This window comes from Oncorhynchus kisutch, linkage group LG26, assembly GCF_002021735.2.
Source record: "Oncorhynchus kisutch isolate 150728-3 linkage group LG26, Okis_V2, whole genome shotgun sequence".
NCBI classification, from domain to species: Eukaryota; Metazoa; Chordata; class Actinopteri; order Salmoniformes; family Salmonidae; genus Oncorhynchus; species Oncorhynchus kisutch.
This window is the reverse complement of record NC_034199.2, coordinates 30749920-30775390: the sequence shown is the minus strand read 5'-3', so window position 1 is coordinate 30775390 and position 25471 is coordinate 30749920. Positions and strand designations below refer to the sequence as shown.

The window sequence follows — 25471 nt, the reverse complement described above, 5'->3', positions numbered from 1 at the left end:
CAGATCAGGGTGTGACAGAGTCAAGTCATGCAGTGAGTCAATCCAGACCAGCTGAGAACAGGAAGCTTAGCTTTCACAACCCTGACCTCATGACTCTTACGCCTCACAGTATCATCACTCCAGGGATAGCCAACCCTGCTGCTGGACAGCAACTGGGGTTGCAGGCTTGTGCTAAATCACACCTGATGTTTGACATTTTACTGCACTATAAGGATCTAATAACGCAAGCAATTCGCTGCACCCACTATAACTGTCTATGTGAGCAATAAACTTTGATTCGATTTTTGATTCAACTAATCAGTCCTAGTGAGCAGCTAGCAGAATCATGTGTTCTTGTGAAGGGTTTGAGTGCAGCAAGGTAGTTCTCCCAGGTTAGGTTTGTTCACCCCTGGTGATAATTTTCATTCAACTAATAGCAGTCTTTCTGTGGTGGAATGTGTCTGGCCCTGCTCCAGGTATGAGGTATTAGCTCGCCTACCTGCGTGTCACGGGCTGTGGTGGTTGACTACCGTCACGGGCTGTGGTGGTTGACTACCGTGGTGACTCCTGTAGTCAAACATTTTTTGTTTTCCGTGAAGGCCTGCCCCAGATTGTCTCTACACAGAAATTCCTCTCTGGACTTCACCAAGTGAGATCCTATGTGAATATGTTATCATTCAAATTGATCTATTTAAAGGTATTGGACAGTCAAAATCATGTTTTCCATGAAACTGGATGACATTTGAAGGAAACCAGATCAAAGTATGATGACCGAAGTATGAAAAATGACAATTGATTCTAGATTGATAATGTTTGATCATAAAGTTACTGGTCACCTCCCCCATGTCAAACACTTGGATTCATTATTAACGGGACAAGGTGACATCGCCTTCAGTCTCATTTTAATGAACCAATTGCAACATTTAAAAAAGTACTGCCTTGTAACCAACTTTGGAGAAGGCATGTTTACATAGGGATGTGGTATATAGCTAGATACCTACTCTACTCGTGCCAAAATGTGACTTTAGGGTGTCATCAAAAATAAAAGTTTACCCTGTTCATTAATGGCAACGATTCTTATATGTTTCCCCTTTCATCTCTGTCTGGTGTTAGCTAGTTACTGGCTAGCTAGGTCTTCAGCTAGCATGGAACAAAGGGGGTAGGTGTCATTCAAAACTCATGTCTTTTAAAAAAGAGCAAGGTTGGTTTTGGGGACTCTGGGTTACTGAGATATGACCGAGCGGGTCAAATCAGAAGACTGGAGGCTTGACGTAGTAGGGGTGTGGTTTCAGGAAGTCATTTTTGGCCACCCGTGAGAGTAAATGTAATTTCAGTTCATCTGTTCTGTTGAATTGCTAACAATTTTTTAGCTTTAATTAAGGCTACATAAGTATATGAGTTCCTTAAAAGCCTATGCAAATCATAATTGGATATCCCCAATGGGATAGTAATAATAATGTTTTAAAAAATGTATTAGATTATGTGATGTGGAATAACTTTCAAGTAAAATGTTAAGTTGCAGTGTACAAAATTAACATGTCCATCAGGAATGACATTTACTCTCACGGGTGGCCAAAAATAACTATCTAAAAGCCACATCCCTAATAAGCCACACCTCCTGAAAATAATCTATGGATTATGTTAAAAAAGACCGAGCTGCTTGGGCAACCAGAAAGAAAGTGAATAAAAACGAATTTGAAAACCCATGTTTGGATCATTTGAAAAACCCAACATAGTGGGTTATTCACGCAATCTGTCACATTATGCTGGCTTGCAAAGTGATGTGTAAATCTGATAAATATCCAGCAAGAATGGGGATATCCAACCTGAATTTTAGATCACCAGCAACCTGCATTCAGAATGACTGCCAAGGTTGGGAAAACTGAAATATGACACTACCTAAAGCAGTGGTTCCCAACCTTTTTATAGTCCCGTACCCCTTAAAACATTCAAACTCCAGCTGCATTCCCTCTAGCACCAGGGTCAGTGCACTCTCAAACGTAGTTTTTTGCCATCATTGTAAGTCTGCCATACGGACACTATATGATACATTTATTAAACATAAGAATGAGTGAGAGTTTTGTTACAACCCGGCTCATGGGAAGTGACAACGAGCTCTTATAGGACCAGGGCACAAATAATAATGTAATAATAATCAATAATTTTATATGACCATCTTACATATACAACCTTATTTGTTCATTGAAAATGGTGAGTAACTCACCACAGGTTAATGAGAAGGGTGTGCTTGAAAGGATGCACATAGCTCTGCAATGTTGTGTTGTATTGGAGAGAGTCTCAGTCTTAAATCATTTTCCACACACAGTCTGTGCCTGTATTTAATTTTTATGCTAGAGAGGGCCGAGAATCCACTCTCACACAAGTACGTGGTTGCAAAGGGCATCAGTGTCTTAACAGCGCTATTTGCCAAGGCAGAATACTCCGAGTGAAGTCCAATCCAGAAATCTGGCAGTGACTTCTAATTAAATAAAATTTTCACAGAACCGCTTGTTGCAATTTCGATGAGGTTCTCTTGTTTAGATATCGGTAAGTGGACTGGAGGCATGGCATGAAAGGGATAATGAATCCAGTTGCCTGTGTTGTCCATTTCGGGAAAGTACCTGTGTATTTTCACACCCAGCTCACTCAGGTGCTTCGCATTTGACATTTGACGTTGTTCGTAAGCTTGAGTTGATTTGCACAAAAAAAACATACAATGATGAAAAGACCTGTGTGTTGTCCTTGTTAATGCAGACAGAAAAGAGCTCCAACTTCCTAATCATAGCCTCAATTTTGTCCTGCCCATTGCATATAGTTGTGGAGAGTCCCTGTAATCCTAGATTCAGATCATTCAGGCGAGAAAAATCATCATGCAAGTGGTCAAACAAGTGAAAATTATGGTCAGTAAAGAAAACTTTACTCTCATCTCTCAATTAAAAAACGTGTCAATACTTTCCCCCTTGATAAGCAGCACAATTCTGTATGTTGTAAAAGCGTTACATGGTCGCCGCCCATATCAGGGGCCTTGCTATAACAAAGTCAACCATTTTCACTGTAGTGTCAAAAACGTCTTTCAAGCTGTCAGGTATTCCCTTGGCAGTTAGAGCCTCTTGGTGGATGCTGCAGTGTACCCAAGTGGCATCGGGAGAAACTGCTTGTTTAACCCCTTACCGCTCCACTATGTCTCCCTGTCATAGCTTTTGGGCCATTAGTACAGATACCAACACTTCTTGACCACCAAAGTCCATTTGATGTCACTAAGCTGTCCAGTACTTAAAAAAGATTATCTTCTGTTGTCCTGGTTTTCAGTGGTTTGCAGAAGAGGATGTCTTCCTTAACTGACCCTCCATAAATGTAAAGGACTTGTACCAGGAGCTGTGCCAGGTCAATCATGTCAGATATGAGGGACCCGAGTGGCACAGTGGTCTAAGGCACCACATCATCTGTTGAGTCATCCAGCTGTAATGCATAGAATTCACTGTCTGGTATGCGAAGCAGTAATTGTTTCAAAACATCTCCTGCCATGTCACTGATGCGTCGTGAAACAGTGTTGTTTGATGCAGGCATTGTCTGTATAGTTTTTTGGGCCTTTTCCCCCAGCATTGTCCCAACCATATCCGCGGCAGCTAGAAGAATGAAGTCCTCCACAATAGTATGGGGCTTGCCTGTGCTAGCCACCATATAGGATGCTTCTAGCTCCTTCTTATTTTTTAAATTTTACCTTTATTTAACTAGGCAAGTCAGTTAAGAACAAATTCTTATTTACAATAATGTCCTACCCCAGACAACGCTGGGCCTATGGGACTGCCAATCATGACCGGTTGTGATACAGCCTGGAATCAAACCAGGGTCTGTAGTGATGCCTCTAGCACCGAGATGCGGTGCCTTAGACCACTGTGCCACTCGGGTCCCTCATATCTGACATGATTGACCTCTCACAATGAATCTGATAACAGATGTCAGAGACGTGAAGCCAAAACAAAGTGAAGATTGAATGTAAAATAAGATAACACAACTCATAAAAGAACATAATAGAGAAGAACATCAAGACAGTATAGAGAAGAACATCAAGGTACTACAAAATATACAATTAAAAAAACACAAAATGTCAACTAACTGATTGAAACATAGTCAACACTTTACTCCGAAGTCAACCACACAAGACCAAAAATTCCACCTACTTTTTTGCAGGCTACTCTTTAGTTCTCATGCAAGGCCACAGCTCTGCACGCTCTCTCTGCAACACGTGCATGGTCCATTGTTTTTACTCCATGATCATACAGAGTACTAACCAGCAACAACTATCACATTCCTAGCACTTAGCAACACACATTGTTTTACCTTTATTTAACTAGGCAAGTCAGTTAAGAACAAATTCTTATTTTCAATGACTGCCTATGAACAGTGGGTTAACTGCCTGTTCAGGGGCAGAACAACAGATAGTAAGACAGATAAGGTTAATCTTTCTGTCACTTGCACCCACAGCACAACTTCTTGACTGAGGAAAAGAGGAATTAATTTGTGGTGGGTGTCCAAGCCTTCAAAACAATGTTCTCTAAGTCCTGTCTGTCAAACACCTCAATTTCCTCGATAATAATCATATTTGCTTGTAATACAACTCCTCAACCACTAGAGGTTGACCTCCCTCTGCAACTGGATCCTGGACTTCGTAATGGGACGGCCCCAGACCCCAGGTGGTGAGGGTAGGCAACAACACTTCCGCCATGCTGACCATCAACACAGGGGCCCCTCATGGGTATGTGTTTAATCTCCTACTGTATTCCTTGTTCACCCACGACTGCATGGCCACGCACAACTCCAACACCATCATCAAGTTTGATGGCGATGAGACAACCTACCGGGATTAAGACAGAGACTTGGCATTGTGGTGCCAGGACAACAATCTATCCCTTAACGTCAGTAAGACCAAGGAGCTGATCGAGGACTGCAGCATAAAGAGGGGAGAGCACGGCCACATCCACATGGATTCGGCTGTAGTGGAGCGGATTGAGAGCTTCAACTTCCTTGGTGTCCACATCACTAAGGACTTACACTCAAACACCCTCACAGTCGTGAAGAGGGAACGACAGCGCCTCTTCCCCCTCAAGAGGCTGAAAAGATTGGTCATGGGCCCTCGGATCCTCAAAAAGTTCTATAGCTGCACCATCGAGAGCATCTTGACTGGCTGCATCACAGCTCTGTGAGGCAAATACACCGCCCTCGAACGCAAATCGCAACAGAGGTCTTGCCATCCAGGACCTCTACAGTATATCAGGCAGTGTTAGAGGAAGGCCCGAAATATTGCCAAAGATTCCAGTCACCAAAGCCATAAACTGTTCACTCTGATACCGTCCAGCAAACAGTGGTCGAACCAACAGACTCCGAGACAGCTTCTATACCCAAGACTTAAGACTATGAAATAGCCATAAGATTGCTAAATAGTTAATTAAATGGTTACCCGTTTGGATATCCACACTTACCCTATCTTGCTCTGACTCTATGCACACTTAGGCCGTGTCTACATTTGACACTTACATGTGACTTCTGCAATCAGAATACGAGATCCCATTGAAAAGATGTGTCTAGATGCACAAAAGATGCATTGTGATGTGATTGTGTTCAGATCTGTCTGACCACCTCAGGAGGAAGTCAGGGATGCATTGTGTGTGTATTTCTCCTCAGTCTGGACAAATTCATGCTACCGAAAGTGCATACAGTGGGCAACATCATCAGCACGTGCCCACAAGTCTCCATAAAACTTGTGTTTTGTGACTGAGTGGTAGCTTTTCATTATAACGTTGGAGGAAATACATTCCAAGCGTATGTTTGCTGGCATCATCAATGCTAGCCAGCAAGCTAATATTTAGAAAAACATTTTTCTGTTTCGCTACAATTATGCTAACCTGTTTGCAATCCCTTTAGCATTGCTTGCTAGCTAGCTACAGAGATTAGCAAAGCTTGTCACCTACATCAGTTACAGTTGAAGTCGGAAGTTTACATACACTCAGATTGGATTCATTAAAACTTGTTTTTCAATCACTCCACAAATGTCTTGTTAACAAACTATAGTTTTGGCAAGTCGGTTAGGACATCTACTCTGTGCATGGCACAAGTAATTTTTCCAACAATTGTTTACAGACAGATTATTTCACTTGTAATTCACTGTATCACAATTCCAGTGGGTCAGAAGTTTATATACACTAAGTTGACTGTGCCTTTAAACAGCTTGGAAAATTCCAGAAAATGATGTCATAGCTGTAGAAGCTTCTGATAGGCTAATTAACATAATTTGAGTCAATTGGAGGTGTACTTGTGGATGTATTTCAAGGCTACCTTCAAACGCAGTGCCTCTTTGCTTGACATCATGGGAAAATCAAAATAAATCAGCTAAGACCTCAGAAAGAATATTGTAGACCTCCACCAGTCTGGTTCATCCTTGGGAGCAATTTCCAAACGCCTGAAGGTACCATGTTCATCTGTACAAACAATTGTACGCAAGAATAAACACCATGGGACCACGCAGCTGTCATACCGCTCAGGAAGGAGACGGGTTCTGTCTCCTAGAGATGAATGTACTTTGGTGCAAAAAGTGCAAATCAATCCCAGAACAACAGCAAAGGACCCATTGAAGATGCTGGACGAAACAGGTGCAAAAGTATCTATATCCACAGTAAAAAGAGTCCTATATCGACAAAACCTTGAAAGGCCGCTAAAGCAAGGAGAAGCCACAGCTCCAAAGTATGGTTTGCAACTGCACATGGGGACAAAGATCATACTTTTTGGAGAAATGTCCTTTGGTTTGATGAAACAAAAATAGAACTGTTTGGCCCTAATGACCATCATTGTGTTTGGAGGAAAAAAGGGGAGGCTTGCAAGCCGAAGAACACCATCCCAACCGTGAAACATCATGTTGTGGGGGGTGCTTTGCTGCAGGAGGGACTGGCGCACTTCACAAAATAGATGGCATCATGAGGTTGGAAAATTATGTGGATATATTGAAGCAACATCTCAAGACATCAGTCAGGACGTTAAAGCTTGGTCACAAATGGGTCTTCCAAATGGACAATGACCCCAAGCAAACTTCTAAAGTTGTGGAAAAATGGCTTAAGGATAACAAAGTCAAGGTATTGGAGTGGCCATCACAAAGCCCTGACCTCAATCCTGTAGAAAATGTGTGAGCAGAACTGAAAAAGCGTGTGAGAGAAAGGAGGCCTACAAACCTGACTCAGTTACACCAGTGCTGTCAGGAGGAATGGACTAAAATTCACCCAACTTATTGTGGGAAGCTTGTGGAAGGCTACCTGAAACATTTGACCCAAGTTAAACAATTTAAAGGCAATGCTACCAAATGCTAATTGAGTGTATGTAAACTTCTGACCCACTGGGAATGTGATGAAAGAAATAAAAGCTGAAATAATTCATTCCCTCTAGTATTATTCTGACATTTCACATTCTTCAAATAAAGTGGTTATCCTAACTGACCTAAAACAGGGAATTTTTACTCTGATTAAATGTCAGGAATAGTGAACAACTGAGTTTAAATGTATTTGGCTAAGGTGTATGTAAACTTCCGACTTCAACGGTAGCTAATGCCATCAAGTTGTTGTTTTGTTAATATAACAATTTTTCTGAATCCACCGTTTGCAGAATGCATACTGGCATTTGCGGGAAAAGGGAATCTGGACAATATGTGGACATGGTGGACACATTTAAATGCAGCTGTAGACACATGACGTGTTCGGAATTCCATTCCAGAACTCCATGATCAGAATATAAAAACTGTCGAGTCTAGACACGGCCTCACAAGACTATGCATACACATTTAATACACCAGGGATCATCAACTAGATTTGAACGCAAGAATTCCAAACAGATGTGGTATTTGACTAAAACAATCATTTGTATACAATCACATATATATTATGCAAGGGAATACTTGGGAACAGATATACACAATTCAAATCACTTGGAGCTGATTTGCTGTTGTTCTTACAGTCTATTATATACAAGAATTTATATACAGTACGTGTATACCAGTCATAATTTGGACACACCTACTCATTCAAGGATTTGTCTTTATTTTTACTATGTTCTATATTGTAGAATAATAGTGAAGACATCAAAACTATGAAATAACACATGTAGTAGCCAAAAAAGTGTTAAACAAATCAAAATATATTTTATATTTGAAATTCTTCAAAGTAGCCACCCTTTGCCTTGATGACAGCTTTGCACACTCTTGGCATTCTCTCAACCAACTTCATGAGGTAGTCACCTGGAATGTATTTCAATTAACAGGTGCCCCTTGATAAAAGTTATTTTGTGGATTTTCTATCCTTCTTAATGCGTTTGAGCCTATCAGTTGTGTTTTGACAACGCAAGGGTGGTATACAGAAGATAGCCCTATTTGGTAAAAGACCAAGTCCATATTATGGCAAGAACAGCTCAAATAAGCAAAGAGAAATGACAGTCCATCATTACTTTAAGACATGAATGTCAGTCAATCTGGAACATTTCAAGAACTTTGAAAGTTTCTTAAAGTGTAGTCGCAAAAACCATCAAGCACTATGATGAAACTGGCTCTCATGAGGACCGCCACAGGAAAGGAAGCCTCAGAGTTATCCCAGATGCAGAGGATAAGTTCATTAGATTTACCAGCCTCAGAAATTACAGCCCAAATAATAGCTTCACACTATGTAAACTTCTGACCCACTGGGAATGTGATGAAAGAAATAAAAGCTGAAATAAATAATTCTCTCAAATATTATTCTGACGTTTCACATTCTTAAAATTAAGTGGGATCCTAACTGACCTAAGACAGGGAATTTCTACTAGGATTAAATGTCAGGAATTGCGAAAAACTGAGGTTAAATGTATTTGGCTCAGGTGTATGTAAACTTCCGACTTCAACTGTGTGTATATGTATTTATATATATATATAAAACAATTAATACATGGGCTAAATTCGGCCAGTGGGCCACCTGTTGGGGAACCAGGATATACACACACATTCACATACATTACATATGGACACATATGTAACACACACACGCATACCGACAACAACACAAACACACATACACACACACTTTTACACTCATTATATGCTGCTGCTACTCTGTTCATTATTTTACTCTTATTATTCTCTATCCTGATGTCTAGTCACTTTACCCTGCCTTCATGTTAATATCTAGCTCAATTACATTGATCTGATACCAGTACTCCCTGTATATAGCTTCATTGTAGGGATCACAACCCTTACCATAGTCAGAATGTTGTGGTAGCAAGGTGGGCCTCATGACATAGCTGCTGGACCATTCTGGATAACATTTTGCTCTATTATCAGAACTAACTTGAAACCTATTGTTATTCCTTCCTAATGGCCACATACATAATAAGCCCAAGTGTACCAATAGTTTGAAGTAACAATTGCAGTACCTATATGAATACATTTACCTTCTTAGAGATGATAAACCCAAGATGCTCCTCTTCACTTTGTTTCACACTGAGGGGTTTCAGGTTCGCTGAAGTGTTATTTTAAGTTAAACTCTAGGTTGACAAGACAATGCTGGGGGTGGTTTTCTTGAAGTGTAAAACCTCACCTGGATTTTCCCCCATTTGATTTGAGAATCCCCAGTCCTAACCAAACAGAGGTACAGGAGTGAGTCAGAAGATGTAGGATACCCCGCCTTTTAGGGGCCCTGCCCTACTTCTGTCCTAGAGCTAGGAAGTGGCTTCTACCTCAAAGATTCACAGAAACATCATGTGAATGCACTTCTTGGAACCTATCATGCAGTCACTCAACCATAGGTGCACATGGACTCTCGCTCAAACACAAACACACAGCAGTTAATACTCAGGTGGGTGGGGGGGAACTATGCAACGACCAACTTTCTCTTATTGTCATCTCTCATTTGTTTGATTTTAGCCTTGCTGATCTCAAGGGAATAGGTCAACTTAAATGTGTGAAACCAGCAATAGATCAAATACGACTCAAATTAAGTTTGTATATGGGATCTCCCTAGTGGCACAGCAGTTTAAGGCACTGCATCGCTGTGCTAGAGGCTTCACTACAGATCTGGGTTTGATCCCAGGCTGTTATGCAGTCGGCTGCGACCAGGAGACCCATGAGGCGGCTCCCAATTGGCCCAGTATCGTCCGGGTTAGGGGAGGGTTTGGCGAGCTGGGATGTCCTTGTCCCATCGCGCTCAAGCTACTTCTTGTGGCAGCCGGGCGCATGCACGCTGACCTCGGTCACCAGCTGTACAGTGTTTCCTCTGAAACATTGGTGCGACTGGCTTCCGGGTTAAGCAAGCAGTGTGTCAAGAAGCAGTGCGGCTTCTCCCGAGTCAGTACGGGAGTTGCAGCGATGGGAAAAGAGCGTAACTACCAATTGGATATCCCAATAATTGGGGAGAAAGGGGGTAAAAAGTATGAGGGTGAAAAAAAGGTTTGTATATGCATTTGCATTTAGTGGCACTTTTGGCATTTACTTATTTTACAAAAATAATTTTCAAATTCTTTCAGGAACCATAAAATGGTATTGGCTGTGGACATTTTATTTGACAAGACATGGATTTATGTAACGGAGATGCAGGGAGTCAGGAAGCAGATGCAGTAGGTGAGTTTAATAATAAAGAACATGGAGAGATGGAAAACAAGAGTAGCGTCTGGACAAGAAAACAGAACCAATACTGCCTGATGAGTGAGGCTACAGAGTGCTAGGCAAAGAGGGAGTAATCAAGTTAGTGATGAAGTCCAGGTGTGCATAATGATGGGACGCAGATGCGCGTAATGATGGTTGCCAGGTGTGCGTAATGATGGATTGCCAGGACCGGTGTTTAGTAAACCAGCAACGTCGAGAGCCAGAGCTGGAGTAGGCGTGACAATTTAACTCAATTTTCCCAAAACACCTTCTGCATGATGTCATTGCCATCTCATCATAAAACCTTTAATTTTAGTTTAAAGCTGAAAAAAACAATGCTTTTTTAAACTATTTGTCTATAGGATTTGGTACTACAAAATTAAGAAATAATACCTTTGCTTCCTTAATCCATAAATATAGGCCTATGCCGGCTCTATTTCTAACATTTTTTACCTTCTGATGGTCATGACCTGGAAATCGTTATTACCTACACAGTTTGTGGTGCCAATCCCAGTGTCTGTAATGACAAATTGAACCATTTTGGGATTTAACTGCCAGGCCATAAGATTTACTTGGTTAAATTTTGATGAATTATCATTTGTTATCATTTGAACGAATTCCAACCACAACATAATGAAACATAATATTTTAAATATAAGCAAATCTAGATGAGTTATAGCCATTGCTGTAATGGCGCAGAATATAATCTTATCTTGACATATTCAAAGTGACTTTTCTTGAAGGTGGTGGTAAATCCAGTAGAACGAGTGCTGAAGCGCGTAGTGTGTAAAATAATCTGTCCTTCGTTGCAACACTCACTACAGAGTTCCAAACTTCCACTGGAAGCAAAGTTAGCACAATAAATGAAATGGGTTTCCATGGCTGAGCAGCTGCACAAAAGACTAAGATCACCATGCGCAATGTCAAGAGTCGGCTGGAGTGGTGTAAAGTTCCCCACCATTGAACTCTGGAGCAGTGAAACGTGTTCTCTGGAGTGATGAATCACGCTTCCCCATCTGGCAGTCCAACAGACGAACGCTACCTGCCCCAATGCATAGTGCCAGCTGTAAAGTTTGGTGGAGGAGGAATAGTGGTCTGGGACTGTTTTTCATGATTCGGGTAGGCCCCTTAGTTCCACTGAAGAGAAATCTTAATGCTACAGCATACAATGGCATTCTAGAAATGTCTGTGCTTTCAACTTTCATCATGACAATGCCCCCATGCACAAAGCGAGGTCCATACAGAAATGTTTTTTTAAAGATCGGTGTGGAAGAACTTGACTGGCCTGCACAGAGCCCTGACCTCAACCCCGTCGAACACCTTTAGGATGAATTGGAACGCTGACTGCGAGCCAGGCCTAATCGCCCAACATCAGCACCAGACCTCACTAATGCTCTTTTGGCTGAATGGAATCAAGTCCCTGCAGCAATGTTCCAACAAAGCCTTCCCAGTTCCAACAAAGCCTGCCCAGAAACATATAGGCTGTTATAGCAGCAAAAGGGGGAACAACTCCTCATTAATGCCCATGATTTTGGAATTTGATGTTCGATGAGCAGGTGTCCACATACACTACATGACCAAAAGTATGTATGTGAAACATTGTTGCATTTAAACTAAAAATCTCCAGTTACTTTGTGTGCTAAATGTGAAATGTTTTTTGCAATGGGAAGTAATAGTTGTACATTTATATTGGCCTAATGGTTGTACACTTAACCTAATGGTTGTGTTTTTGTATTGTTATGATTGGGACCTACTGGCTTATTATGTTCGAGTGAATTGACTGCTGTCTTTCCATCGGCCTTATTCAGTGGTGCAGTGGTGCCTGGAGAAGTGGGTCCTGTGAAGGAAAGGCTCCCTGTGTGAAAAAATCACATGTTTTCCTATATATTTTTCAGATTTTCACTCTCAAAATCACACTTCAAAAAAATAAAAAGTCCATAACAATGCTTTAACCACATCAGGACACCATTATTGAGGTCTGGGGAAAAATCTAAAATATTTTTGTGTGGGTGTAGTTTCCCTTTAATTCATTTCAGAAAAACAAATGACCTCCCCATTGACACAACTCAGCATTATATCATTCTGACACGTAGATCTACATTGCAGTCAACATTTAATTGGAAAGTTTTTGGGGGAAACCCTTTAGAAATGTTAATGCAAACAGTGCATGGTGAATGGATTGCACATCGCAAATAACCTACTAACCAAGACTAAGGACAAAACTTGTTCAATGCCTGATTTGCATACCCCGTGTTGCCTTAGTTAGCATTTACTGGTAGATATAATACTTAGAAACGTATTTCCTATTTCCTACCTACCGGATACCGATGTGATTCTTCTGTGAGCTGCTCCATGCCACAACCAGTTAAGAGCTGAATGCTCTTGCTGCCTGCAAATGATATTCCACTGAAACTAGTTTATCAACTATATTTTACATGCTTTGTGATTGTGTAGGCTACTTTGTGCATGATTTCTCTATTGTACTACATAATTAACAAGTCATATACCTCCACTAGACTACTTTCATACGCAACAGAAGGGATTAAAACGTGAAATGCAAAACAAGATAATGCGACTCACAAAAGAACGTAACAGAGAAGAACATCAAGGCAGTACAAAATACAATTTAAAAAACTCTAAATGTCACCTACCTGACTGAACCCTAGTCAACACTTTACTCAGAAGTCAACCACACACACCACTAAACACCCTCGAAAATTCCACTCCTGGGGTTGACACAGTTGACTTTTTTTAGCAGGTTACTCATGCAGGGCCACAGCTCTGCACGCTCTCTCTTTAATAGTGCATGGCCAATGCTTTTTACTCCATGATCATACAGAGTACTAACCGGCAGCAACAACTAACACATTCTTAGCATACATTAATGATATAGTCATAAATGAATGATATACTGTATATTCATTGACTCTTATAGGATGTAGGATATATCTTATAGGAATGCCTCATGAGCTTAGTTCAACTGTTGTACACCATCAGAACCAACATACAAGCTTGTTTTACTCCAATGTTTGTAAACAATGTAAATATAAACAAACACTGTATAGCCTCAAAACATGGCTAAAACTCTAATGTTGATATCATGGATGGCTTGCATCAATAACTGTGTCCATGAATTTGAGCGCTTACATTTCTCCAGGCCCATCCCTCAGGTAGGGGGACTGTTTCAAATAAGGATTCTAGCTTTAAAGTTACTTCTCCAGTTATCACTGGTAAAAGGTGCTACACATAGGATTTTTTTTGTATTGTAATTTCAGAAAATTTCAATAATATATCTGATGTAATAGTATAATGATAGTGGTTCACAGTATAACTGTACTTACCCACCAGCGTTGTGATTGGCTGTGATATTCGCTTTTTGTTTTCCCCCGCCGGAGCGGCATCTGTCGTCAAAATGGGAAAGCTAATCTGACTTTGTGTCTATGTTATCTAGTGTAAATCGCTCTGTCAGTTCTTGGTTGCTAAATTCGACACTGTTTGCTTAATTTCAGTTTATGTGAGAAAAGATACAATGAATAGTGTAGGGAATCTATGCTAGCAGATACCCATAGACTTCCAGTCATTGCACTAATGCGAGTTAGCATTGGCTTGCGAAACTACCTCTAACTTCCTTCATACTGGACACATAAAAATTATATCCACAAGTTATCTGGGGAAGTAGATAAAGGGCCTCATTGCCACAATCCTGAAGTATCATTTTAAAGCCTTCAGTGTGAATAAGGCTTTAGAGGGCCTCCAGGCAGAGCTAAAAGGTGGGGACAATTGAGACACAACATGAGCCTCATGGTGGAGTTGCTTCTCCCTGAGGACCACAAACCTTACTGAAGACATTGTGTTGTGGTAGCCAGGTGGACCTCATGACATACAGTGCATTCAGAAAGTATTCAGACCCCTTGACTTTTGCCACATTTTGCCACATACCCCATAACGACAAAGCAAAAACTGGTTTTTAGTAATGTTTGCACATTTATTAAACTGACATTTTTTTTGCAGACCTCCACATGTCTGGTTCATCCTTGGGAGTAATTTCCAAATGCCTGAAGGCACCACGTTCATCTGTACAAACAATGTATAAACACCATGGGACCATGCAGCCGTCATACGGCTCAGGAAGGAGGCGCATTCTGTCTCCTAGAGATGTACGTACTTTGGTGCGAAAAGTGCAAATCAATCCCAGAACAACAGCAAAGGACCTTGTGAAGATGCTGGAGGAATCAGGTACACAAGTATCTATATCCACAGTAAAATTAGTCCTATATCGACATAACCTGAAAAGACGCTCAGCGAGGAAGAATCCACTGATCTAAAACCACCATATAAAAGCCAGACTACGGTTTGCATGGGGACAAATATCATACTTTTTGGAGAAATGTCCTCTGGTCTGATGAAACAAAAATAGAACTGTTTGGCCATAATGACCATAGTTATGTTTGGAGGAAAAAGGGGGAGGCTTGCAACCCGAAGAACACCATTCCAACCGTGAAGCACGGGGGTAGCAGCATCATGTTGTGGGGGTGCTTTGCTGCAGGAGGGACTGGTGCAATTCACAAAATAGATGGCATCATGAGGGAAGAAAATTATGTGGATATATTGAAGCAACATCTCAAGACATCGGTCAGGAAGTTAAAGCTTGGTCACAAATGGGTCTTCCAAATGGACAATGACCCCAAGCATTCTTGTGTTGTGGCAAAATGGCTTAAGGACAACAAGGTCAAGGTATTGTAGTGGCCATCACAAAGCCCTGACCTTAAGAAAATTTGTGGGCAGATCTGAAAAAGCGTGTGCAAGCAAGGAGGGCTACAAACCTGACTCAGTTACACCAGGTCTGTCAGGAGGAATGGGCCAAAATTCACCCAACTTATTGTGGGAAACGTTGGACCCAAGTTAAACAATTTAAAGGCAATGCTACCAAATACTAATTAAGTGTATGTAAACTTCTGACAAACTGGGAATGTGATGAAAGAAATTAAAGCTGAATTAAATTATTCTCTCAATTATTATTCTGACATTTCACATTCTTAAAATAAAGTGTTCATCATTAGTGACCTAAGACAGGGAATTTTTACTTCGTGTCACATATCAGTTTGCAAAAATGTAAAATAATATGATATTTTATGCTTTCTTGAGGCATCTCCAAAAATCTCAGTGCTTTCTGTCGTGGAGGGGCAGCCAGTGGAAAATACAGAGGGTAAGGGTTGATAATCTTCTCTACTATTGCCATGATTGTGTCAGTGTAATGTCACTCAATGGGGACACTACATCACCACAAAATCTACATGGAGAGCTTGAAAGTTTAAGCCCCCTTGGGTGCTGCCATATATTTACATTAGAAGTCCCCATCCAAAAGACTCAAGGTCATTGGTCACAGATACAATTATGTCAAATCACATTACAGCTACCGTAGCTTTGATTGGACTGATCATGTCAACATCATACTTTCAAAATCTTAGCTAGCAGGCTAGGCAAGCAGTCATCATCGTGAATCACGTTGACAATCTACTGGCAAATCCTTTTCCATCCTTGTCATATGAAGAGAAATCATGGATAAACATATCAGTGCTCATCGGCCAATTAACATAAACATTACACAACAAGTTGGAAATCGCAAATTCAACAATGAGTGGTTTGGAAGGAATCATTTACTAACTGCAAGCGTTGAAAAGCAATCCCTATTTTGCTTCCCCTGCCTGCCTGCCATTCGGTGGAGAGGGTGTGTGGTCCAAGTCTGAGTTTAAGGCTTTTCCTAGCTTAAAATGATAAACATTCACATGCAACACCATGGGCCAGAAAAGGTTGAATACGTTGGCCATGCTGTCAATCCAGCATGACATCTGCCGTGCTCAAAACAACTGGGAACTCAGAAAAAAACGAGTTCCGACTGGGAAAATACGTTTTGAACGGTCATACAACTCGGAATTCCAAAACGGGAACTCGGGCCTCTTTCTAGAGTTCCTAGTTGTTTTGAAAGCACCATAAATCCAGAGAATGTCAGACCTTGATGACAAAGTTTCATGGCAAAATTTACCCACAAGAAGGACCGCCGCACCACATTCCTGTTCAAGTGGGCATAGCATAACTGTGAGTCCAAAAATGTCTTATATGCTGCTGCATAAATGATGTAATATGCCAGGGAGATATGTCTACTGTATCTAAGAAAGTCATTCTAAGTGTATGTTGTGTAATAAGCTGTTAGTAACCCATGTACCTCACCCTAATAATTTTGTCTCTTTCTCCCTCATAACTTAGCCTACTGTTCTGACTTGGTAACTGCTGGACGATTCTAAAATCTATAAAGCATTACTCTTTTATCAGAACTAACTTTAAACCTGCTGTTAATCCTTCCTAATGGTTATCTTCATGCTACATATTAAGCCTAAGTGTACCAACAGTTTGCAGTAACAATTACAATACTTCCATGAATCTATGTATCTTCTTGGAGATGATAAACCCAAGGTGCTCCTCAGGTTGACTGAAGTGTGATTTTAAGGAAGATTCTTCAGTTTGGCAAGACAATGCTGGAGAATGTTTTCTTGAGGTGTGAAACAACCTCAGCTGGATTTTCCCCCATTGGATTGTAGAATCACCAGTACTCCTAACCACACTTTCTTTGAAATGGCCTACGATCACATTGGATTACAGTAAAGCAGGTTACCAGTCACAGCCAGTCCTACCTGTATGTAAACTAGACATAATAGTAGAGCTTGGAGCTTCTCCAAACCGACACACCATTTCTGAGAAGTGTCTGGGAAGTTTCAGGACTGTGCTTTAATAAATTATTTAAGCTATTCGGCTCACCATTTATAAAACATTTAACAATAAATGTCAGTAAGCTGTTCATAAATACCTGCATTCATAAAAATTTGTTTAAAATGTATTGATTATCTCAATGGATGATTCCTAAATCTGAAAATATATTCTTTCAACAATCCTGAATAAATAAAGGAACATTTAGGTGGGAAATAGTTTTAAGTAGATAAAGACATAAAATAAATTATATAGAATGTACTGGCACTCTTTATTAAAGCTCTCTCACAGATGTGGTGTGTACAGTCGTGGCCAAAAGTTTTGAGAATGACACAAATATTAATTTTCACAAAGTCTGCTGCCTCAGTTTGTATGATGTTACGGCTTTCTAGTGGTGATGAAGGAGAGTCGGACCAAACTGCAGCGTGTCGATTGCGATCCATGTTTATTAGACAAACGTAAAACACGAACACTACAAAAACAAATAAACGAAACGAAAACCGAAAACAGCCTATACTTGTGTCAACTAACATATACAAGGACATCAAGACAAATAGGACAATCACCCACGACAAACTCAAAGAATATTGCTGCCTAAATATGGTTCCCAATCAGAGACAACGATAAACACCTGCCTCTAATTGAGAACCACTCCAGACAGCCATAGACTTTGCTAGATAACCCTACTAGCAACAATCCCAATACCACCACCAAAACCCCAAGACAAACACACCACAATTACAAAAACCCCATGCCACACCCTGGCCTGACCAAATACATAAAGATAAACACAAAATACTTTGACCAGGGCGTGACAGAACCCCCCCCCCCCTAAGGTGCGGACTCCCGAACGCACCTCAAAACAATAGGGAGGGTCCGGGTGGGCGTCTGTCCATGGTGGCGGCTCCGGCGCGGGACGTGGACCCCACTCATTTAATGTCTTAGTCCCCTCTCCCTTCGTCCCTGGATAGTCCACCCTCGCCGCCGACCATGGCCTAGTAGTCCTCACCCAGAACCCCACTGGACTGAGGAGCAGATCGGGACTGAAGGACAGCTCGGGACTGAGGCAGCTCGGGACTGAAGGACAGCTCGGGACTGAGGCAGCTCGGGACTGAGGGGAAGCTCGGGAGTGAGAGGAAGCTCAGGAGTGAGAGGAAGCTCAGGAGTGAGAGGAAGCTCAGGAGTGAGAGGAAGCTCAGGAGTGAGAGGAAGCTCAGGAGTGAGAGGAAGCTCAGGAGTGAGAGGAAGCTCAGGAGTGAGAGGAAGCTCAGGAGTGAGAGGAAGCTCAGGCAGGTAGATAGATCAGATCCAGATCCTGGCTGGCTGGTGGTTTCAGCAGATCCTGGCAGATCCTGGCTGAAGGGCAGATCCTGGCAGATCTGGAAGATCCTGGCTGACTGGCAGATCTGGAAGAGTCTGGTTGACTGGCAGATCTGGAAGAGTCTGGTTGACTGGCAGATCTGGAAGAGTCTGGTTGACTGGCAGATCTGGAAGAGTCTGGTTGACTGGCAGATCTGGAAGAGTCTGGTTGACTGGCAGATCTGGAAGAGTCTGACTGACTGGCAGATCTGGCGGCGCTGGGCAGACTGGCGGCGCTGGGCAGACTGGTGGTGCTGGGCAGACTGACGGCGCTGGGCAGACTGGCGACTCTGGGCAGACTGGCGACTCTGGGCAGACTGGCGACGCTGGGCAGACTGGCGACGCTGGGCAGACTGGCGACGCTGGGCAGACTGGCGACGCTGGGCAGACTGGCGGCGCTGGGCAGACTGGCGGCGCTGGGCAGACTGGCGGCGCTGGGCAGACTGGCGGCGCTGGGCAGACTGGCGGCGCTGGGCAGACTGGGGGCACTGGCGGCGCTGGGCAGACTGGTGGCACTGGCTGCTCCATATAGGCTGACAGCTCTGGCGGCTTCTTACAGACTGACAGCTCTGGCGGCTCCGTGCTGACTGGCAGCCCCTTGCAGACTGGCAGCCCCTTGCAGACTGGCCGCTCCTTACAGACTGACAGCTCCTTGCAGACTGACAGCTCCGTGCAGACTGACAGCTCCTTGCAGACTGACAGCTCCGTGCAGACTGACAGCTCCGTGCAGACTGACAGCTCCGTGCAGACTGACAGCTCCGTGCAGACTGACAGCTCTGGCTGCTCCATGTAGACTGGCAGCTCCTTGCAGACTGGCAGCTCTGGCTGCTCTATGCAGACTGACAGCTCTGGCTGCTTCATGCAGACTGACAGCTCTGGCTGCTCCATGTAGACTGACAGCTCTGGCTGCTCCATGCAGACTGAAAGCTCTAGCTGCTCCATGCAGGCTGACAGCTCTGGCTGCTCCATGCAGGCTGGCTTCTCCATGCAGGCTGGCAGCTCCAGCTGCTCCCTGCAGGCTGGCAGCTCTGTCTGCGCTGAACAGGCGGGAGACTCCGGCAGCGCAGGAGAGGAGAGAGACTCTGGTTGCGCTGAACAGGCGGGAGACTCCGGCAGCGCAGGAGAGGAGAGAGGCTCTGGTTGCGCTGAACAGGCGAGGCGCACTGAAGGCCTGGTGCGTAGTGCTGGAACTGGTGGTACTGGATCGAGGACACGCACAGGAAGCCTGGTGCGGGGAGCTGCTACCGGAGGACTGGTGCGTGGAGGTGGTGACGGATAGACCGGGCCGTGCAGGCACACTGGAGCTCTTGAGCACCGAGCCTGCCCAACCTTACCTGGTTGAATGCTCTCGGTTGCCCTGCCAGTGCGGCGAGGTGGAATAGCCCGCACTGGGCTATGCAGGCGAACCGGAGACACTGAGCGCAAGGCTGGTGCCATGTAAGCCGGCCCAAGGAGACGCACTGGGGACCAGATGCGTAGAGCTGGCTTCATGGCATTTGGCTCGACGCTCAATCTAGCCCGGCCGATACGCGGAGCTGGAATATACCGAACCGGGCTGTGCACCCGCACTGGAGACACCGTGCGCTCCACAGCATAACACGGTGCCTGCCCGCTCTCTCCAGCCCCCCGGTAAGCACAGGGAGTTTGCGCAGGTCTCCTACCTGGCATAGCCATACTCCCTGTGAGCCCCCCCCCAAGAAATTTTTGGGGCTGACTCTCGGGCTTCCATCCGCTCTGCCGTGCTAGCTCCTCATAATGCCGCCTCTGCTTTTGCTGCCTCTAGCTCGGCTTTGGGGCGACAATAATCTCCAGGCTGATCCCAGGGTCCATTACCGTCCAGTTCGTCCTCCCACGACCATTTCTCCATGTAGTGCAGCCTCTCCCACTGCAGCTGCTGCTCCTGCTGCTGCTGCCTCTGTTGCCTCTGTTCCTGCTGCTCCTTTGGGCGGCTACACTCCCCTGGTTTAGCCCAGGGTCCTCTCCCGTCGAAGATTTCCTCCCATGACCAGAAATCCTTTTTGCGCCGCTGTTGCTGCCTTTGTTGCCTCTCCTCTTTCGGCTGCTCCTGCCTGTTGACACGCCGCTTGGTCCGTTGGTGGTGGGTGATTCTGTTACGGCTTTCTAGTGGTGATGAAGGAGAGTCGGACCAAAGTGCAGCGTGTCGATTGCGATCCATGTTTATTAGACAAACGTAAAACACGAACACTACAAAAACAAATAAACGAAACGAAAACCGAAAACAGCCTATACTTGTGTCAACTAACATATACAAGGACATCAAGACAAATAGGACAATCACCCACGACAAACTCAAAGAATATGGCTGCCTAAATATGGTTCCCAATCAGAGACAACGATAAACACCTGCCTCTAATTGAGAACCACTCCAGACAGCCATAGACTTTGCTAGATAACCCTACTAGCAACAATCCCAATACCACCACCAAAACCCCAAGACAAACACACCACAATTACAAAAACCCCATGCCACACCCTGGCCTGACCAAATACATAAAGATAAACACAAAATACTTTGACCAGGGCGTGACATATGATGGCAATTTGCATATACTCCAGAATGTTATGAAGAGTGATCAGATGAATTGCAATTAATTGCAAAGTCCCTCTTTGCCATGCAAATGAACTGAATCCTCCAAAAATATTTCCACTGCATTTCAGCCCTGCCACAAAAGGACAAGCTGACATTATGTCAGTGACTCTTTCGTTAACACAGGTGTTGACATGTGTGTTGACATCGACAAGGCTAGAGATCACTCTGTCACGCTGATTGAGTTTGAATAACAGACTGGAAGCTTCAAAAGGAGGGTGGTGCTTGGAATATTTGTTCTTCCTCTGTCAACCATAGTTACCTGCAAGGATACATGTGCCATCATCATTGCTTTGCACAAAAAGGGCTTCACAGGCAAGGATATTGCTGCCAGTAAGATTGCACCTAAATCAACCATTTATCGGATCATCAAGATCTTCAAGGAGAGCGTTTCAATTGTTGTGAAGAAGGCGTCAGGGCGCCCAAGAAAGTCCAGCAAGTGCCAGGACCGTCTCCTAAAGTTTATTCAGCTGCGGGATCGGGGCACCACCAGTACAGAGCTTGCTCAGGAATGGCAGCAGGCAGGTGTGATTGCATCTGTGAGGTGAAGACTTTTGTAGGATAGCCTGGTGTCAAGAAGGGCAGCAAAGAAGCCACTTCTCTCCAGGAAAAACATCAGGGACAGACTGATATTCTGCAAAAGGTACAGGGATTGGTCTGCTGAGGACTGGGGAAAAGTCATTTTCTCTGATGAATCCACTTTCTGATTGTTTGGGGCATCCGGAATAAAGCTTGTCCGGAGAAGACAAGGTGAGCGTTACCATCAGTCCTGTGTCATGCCAACAGTAAAGCATCCTGACACCATTCATGTGTGGGGTTGCTTCTCAGCCAAGGGTGTGGGCTCACTCACAATTTTGCCTAAGAACACAGCCATGAATAAAGAATGGTACCAACACATCCTCGAGAGCAACTTCTCCCAACCATTCAGGAACAGTTTGGTTACGAACAATGCCTTTTCCAGCATGATGGAGCACCTTGCCATAAGGCAAAAGTGATAACTAAGTGGCTCGGGGAACAAAACATCGATATTTTGGGTCCATGGCCAGGAAACTCCACAGACCTTAATCCCATTGAGAACTTGTGGTCACTCCTCAAGAGGCAGGTGGACAAACAAAACCCCACAAATTCTGACAAACTCCAAGCATTGATTATGCAAGAATGGGCTGCCATCAGTCAGGATGTGGCCCAGAAGTTAATTGACAGCATGCCAGGACAGATTGCAGAGGTCTTGAAAAAGAAAGGTCAACACTGCAAATGTTGACTGTTTGCATCAACTTCATGTAATTGTCAATAAAAGCCTTTGACACTTATGAAATGCTTGTAATTATACTTCAGTATTCCATAGTAACACCTGACAAAAATATCTAAAGACACTGAAGCAGCAAACTTTGTGGAAATTAATATTTGTGTCTTTCTCAAAACTTTTGGCCAAGACTGTATGTACAACTGATTTTTTTAAAACAGGTAAAAATTGCACCTTATGGAACAGCAGGGACTGTGAAGAGATACACACGAAGGAACAGACACACGCATATGCATACATTGTAATATTGTTGTATGGTGGTATTATACATTTTGTATTGTACATTTTGTGTTGTAGATACAGTGGGGCAAAAAAGTATTTAGTCAGCCACCAATTGTGCAAGTTCTCCCACTTAAAAAGATGAGAGGCCTGTAATTTTCATCATAGGTACACTTCAACTATGACAGACAAAATGAGAAAAAAAATCCAGAAAATCACATTGTAGGATTTTTAATGAATTTATTTGCAAATTATGGTGGAAAATAAGTATTTGGTCACCTACAAACAAGCACGATTTCTGGCTCTCACAGACCTGTAACTTCTTCTTTAAGAGGCTCCTCTGTCCTCCACTTGTTACCTGTATTAATGGCACCTGTTTGAACTTGTTATCAGTATAAAAGACACCTGTCCACAACCTCAAACAGTCACACTCCAAACTCCACTATGGCCAAGACCAAAGAGCTGTCAAAGGACACCAGAAACAAAATTGTAGACCTGCACCAGGCTGGGAAGACTGAATCTGCAATAGGTAAGCAGCTTGGTTTGAAGAAATCAACTGTGGGAGCAATTATTCGGAAATGGAAGACATACAAGACCACTGGTAATCTCCCTCGATCTGGGGCTCCATGCAAGATCTCACCTCAAAATGATCACAAGAACGGTGAGCAAAACTCCCAGAACCACACGGGGGGACCTAGTGAATGACCTGCAGAGAGCTGGGACCAAAGTAACAAAGCCTACCATCAGTAACCCACTACGCCGCCAGGGACTCAAATCCTGCAGTGCCAGACGTGTCCCCCTGCTTAAGCCAGTACATGTCCAGGCCTGTCTGAAGTTTGCTAGAGAGCATTTGGATGATCCAGAAGAAGATTGGGAGGTCATGTGGTCAGATGAAACCAAAATATAACTTTTTGGTAAAAACTCAACTCGTCGTGTTTGGAGGACAAAGAATGTTGAGTTGCATCCAAAGAACACCATACCTACTGTGGAGCATGGGGGTGGAAACATCATGCTTTGGGTCTGTTTTTCTGCAAAGGGACCAGGACGACTGATCCGTGTAAAGGAAAGAATGAATGGGGCCATGTATCGTGAGATTTTGAGTGAAAACCTCCTTCAATCAGCAAGGGCATTGAAGATGAAACGTGGCTGGGTCTTTCAGCATGACAATTATCCCAAACACACCGCCCGGGCAATGAAGGAGTGGCTTCGTAAGAAGCATTTCAAGGTCCTGGAGTGGCCTAGCCAGTCTCCAGATCTAGTCTATGACTAGGGTGGCTGCTGCCTTGGAGGCAGCAAATTGGGATCCCCGATAAATGCAAATACAAATCCTCAAAAAGGTGCTACGTACATCACTACGTACATCACTGGGGCCAAGCTTCCTGCCATCGAGGACCTTTATACCAGGCAGTGTCAGAGGAAGGCTCTAAAAATGGCCAAAGACTCCAGCCACCCTAGTCATAGACTGTTCTCTCTGCTACCAAACGGCAAGCGGTACCAGAGCGCCAAGTCTAGGTCCAAAAGGCTTCTTAACAGCTTCTTACCTCTTATTTTTCTTGAAACTACATTGTTGGTTAAGGGCTTATAAATAAGAATGTCATGATAAGGTCTATTGTATATTTTCCCAACTTCAGTTTTATTAACTGCTCTGTATTAGTAGTAATGGTAGTTGTAGTGGTAGTAGTAGACTAAGACAGTGGGTATAACAGCTTACATAAGTTATTTTCCTCTTCCCTTTGATATCTTCTGACATCATCACGTTTTCTTTATGAACATGCATGTTATACTGTCACACTGAGTAAAATAAAACAGCAGATTGAGAAATTCAGTTCCCTTACACACCGGAAAGACGCAATAGAATTCAAGACAACAGTGATTTAAGAACGGAGAGGTTTAATGGGAGGAGCTATAGGAGGACAGGCTCGTAATGGCTGGAATGGAATTTATGGAACGGAGTCAAACATGGTTTACATATGTTTGATACCCTTCCATTAATGCCATTACAATGAGCCTGTCCTATAGCTCCTCCCACCAGCCTCCTCAGTTTGAGAAGCATTGTGCGTGTTCATGTTAGCTGTGTGTGTCCATGTGCGTGCGTACGTGAGACCATGTGCATGTCCACATGGTGAGTAAACTGTTTTTTTGTGTGTTTTTTTTCGGTATCATACGCCCATCAAATCCCCCAGGATCCTTGGCAGGTGAATGACCACACACACACACAGTGCCTTCGAAAAGTATTCAGACCCATTGACTATTTCCAAATTTTGTTACGTTACAGACTTCTAAAATGGATTAAATAGAAAAAAATCCTCAGTAATCTACACATAAACCTGTTCTTGCTTTGTCAGAAGATGTCAAAGGGAAGAGGAAAATAACATATGTAAACTGTTATACACACTGTCTTAGTCTACTACTACCACTACAACTACCACTAATACAAATACAGAGCAGTTAATTAAACTGAAGTTGGGAAAATATAACAAACTGTCTCAATTCCCTCAGATTACATTTGTACAGTACAAGCCAACACACAACCTAGTGCATCTTTTGTATGTACCAAATCAAATCAAGTGTGTTAGTGTGTGCACATCTTGTTGTT

General features: G+C 43.2%; 1 protein-coding gene across 2 annotated transcripts in view; it reads right to left on the bottom strand.

The window, feature by feature from the left end:
• Positions 1-9565, bottom strand: part of LOC109870727 (interleukin-1 receptor type 1) — a 48518-nt gene extending 38953 nt beyond the window's left edge. Inside the window, exon 1 of one of the 2 annotated variants that reach the window (XM_031805840.1) lies at positions 9436-9565. The gene's annotated coding sequence lies outside the window, so the exon portion shown is untranslated. The remainder of the gene's footprint in view (positions 1-9435) is intronic. The other variant, XM_031805843.1, reaches the window with a different exon arrangement.
• Positions 9566-25471: the final 15906 nt, after the last annotated feature.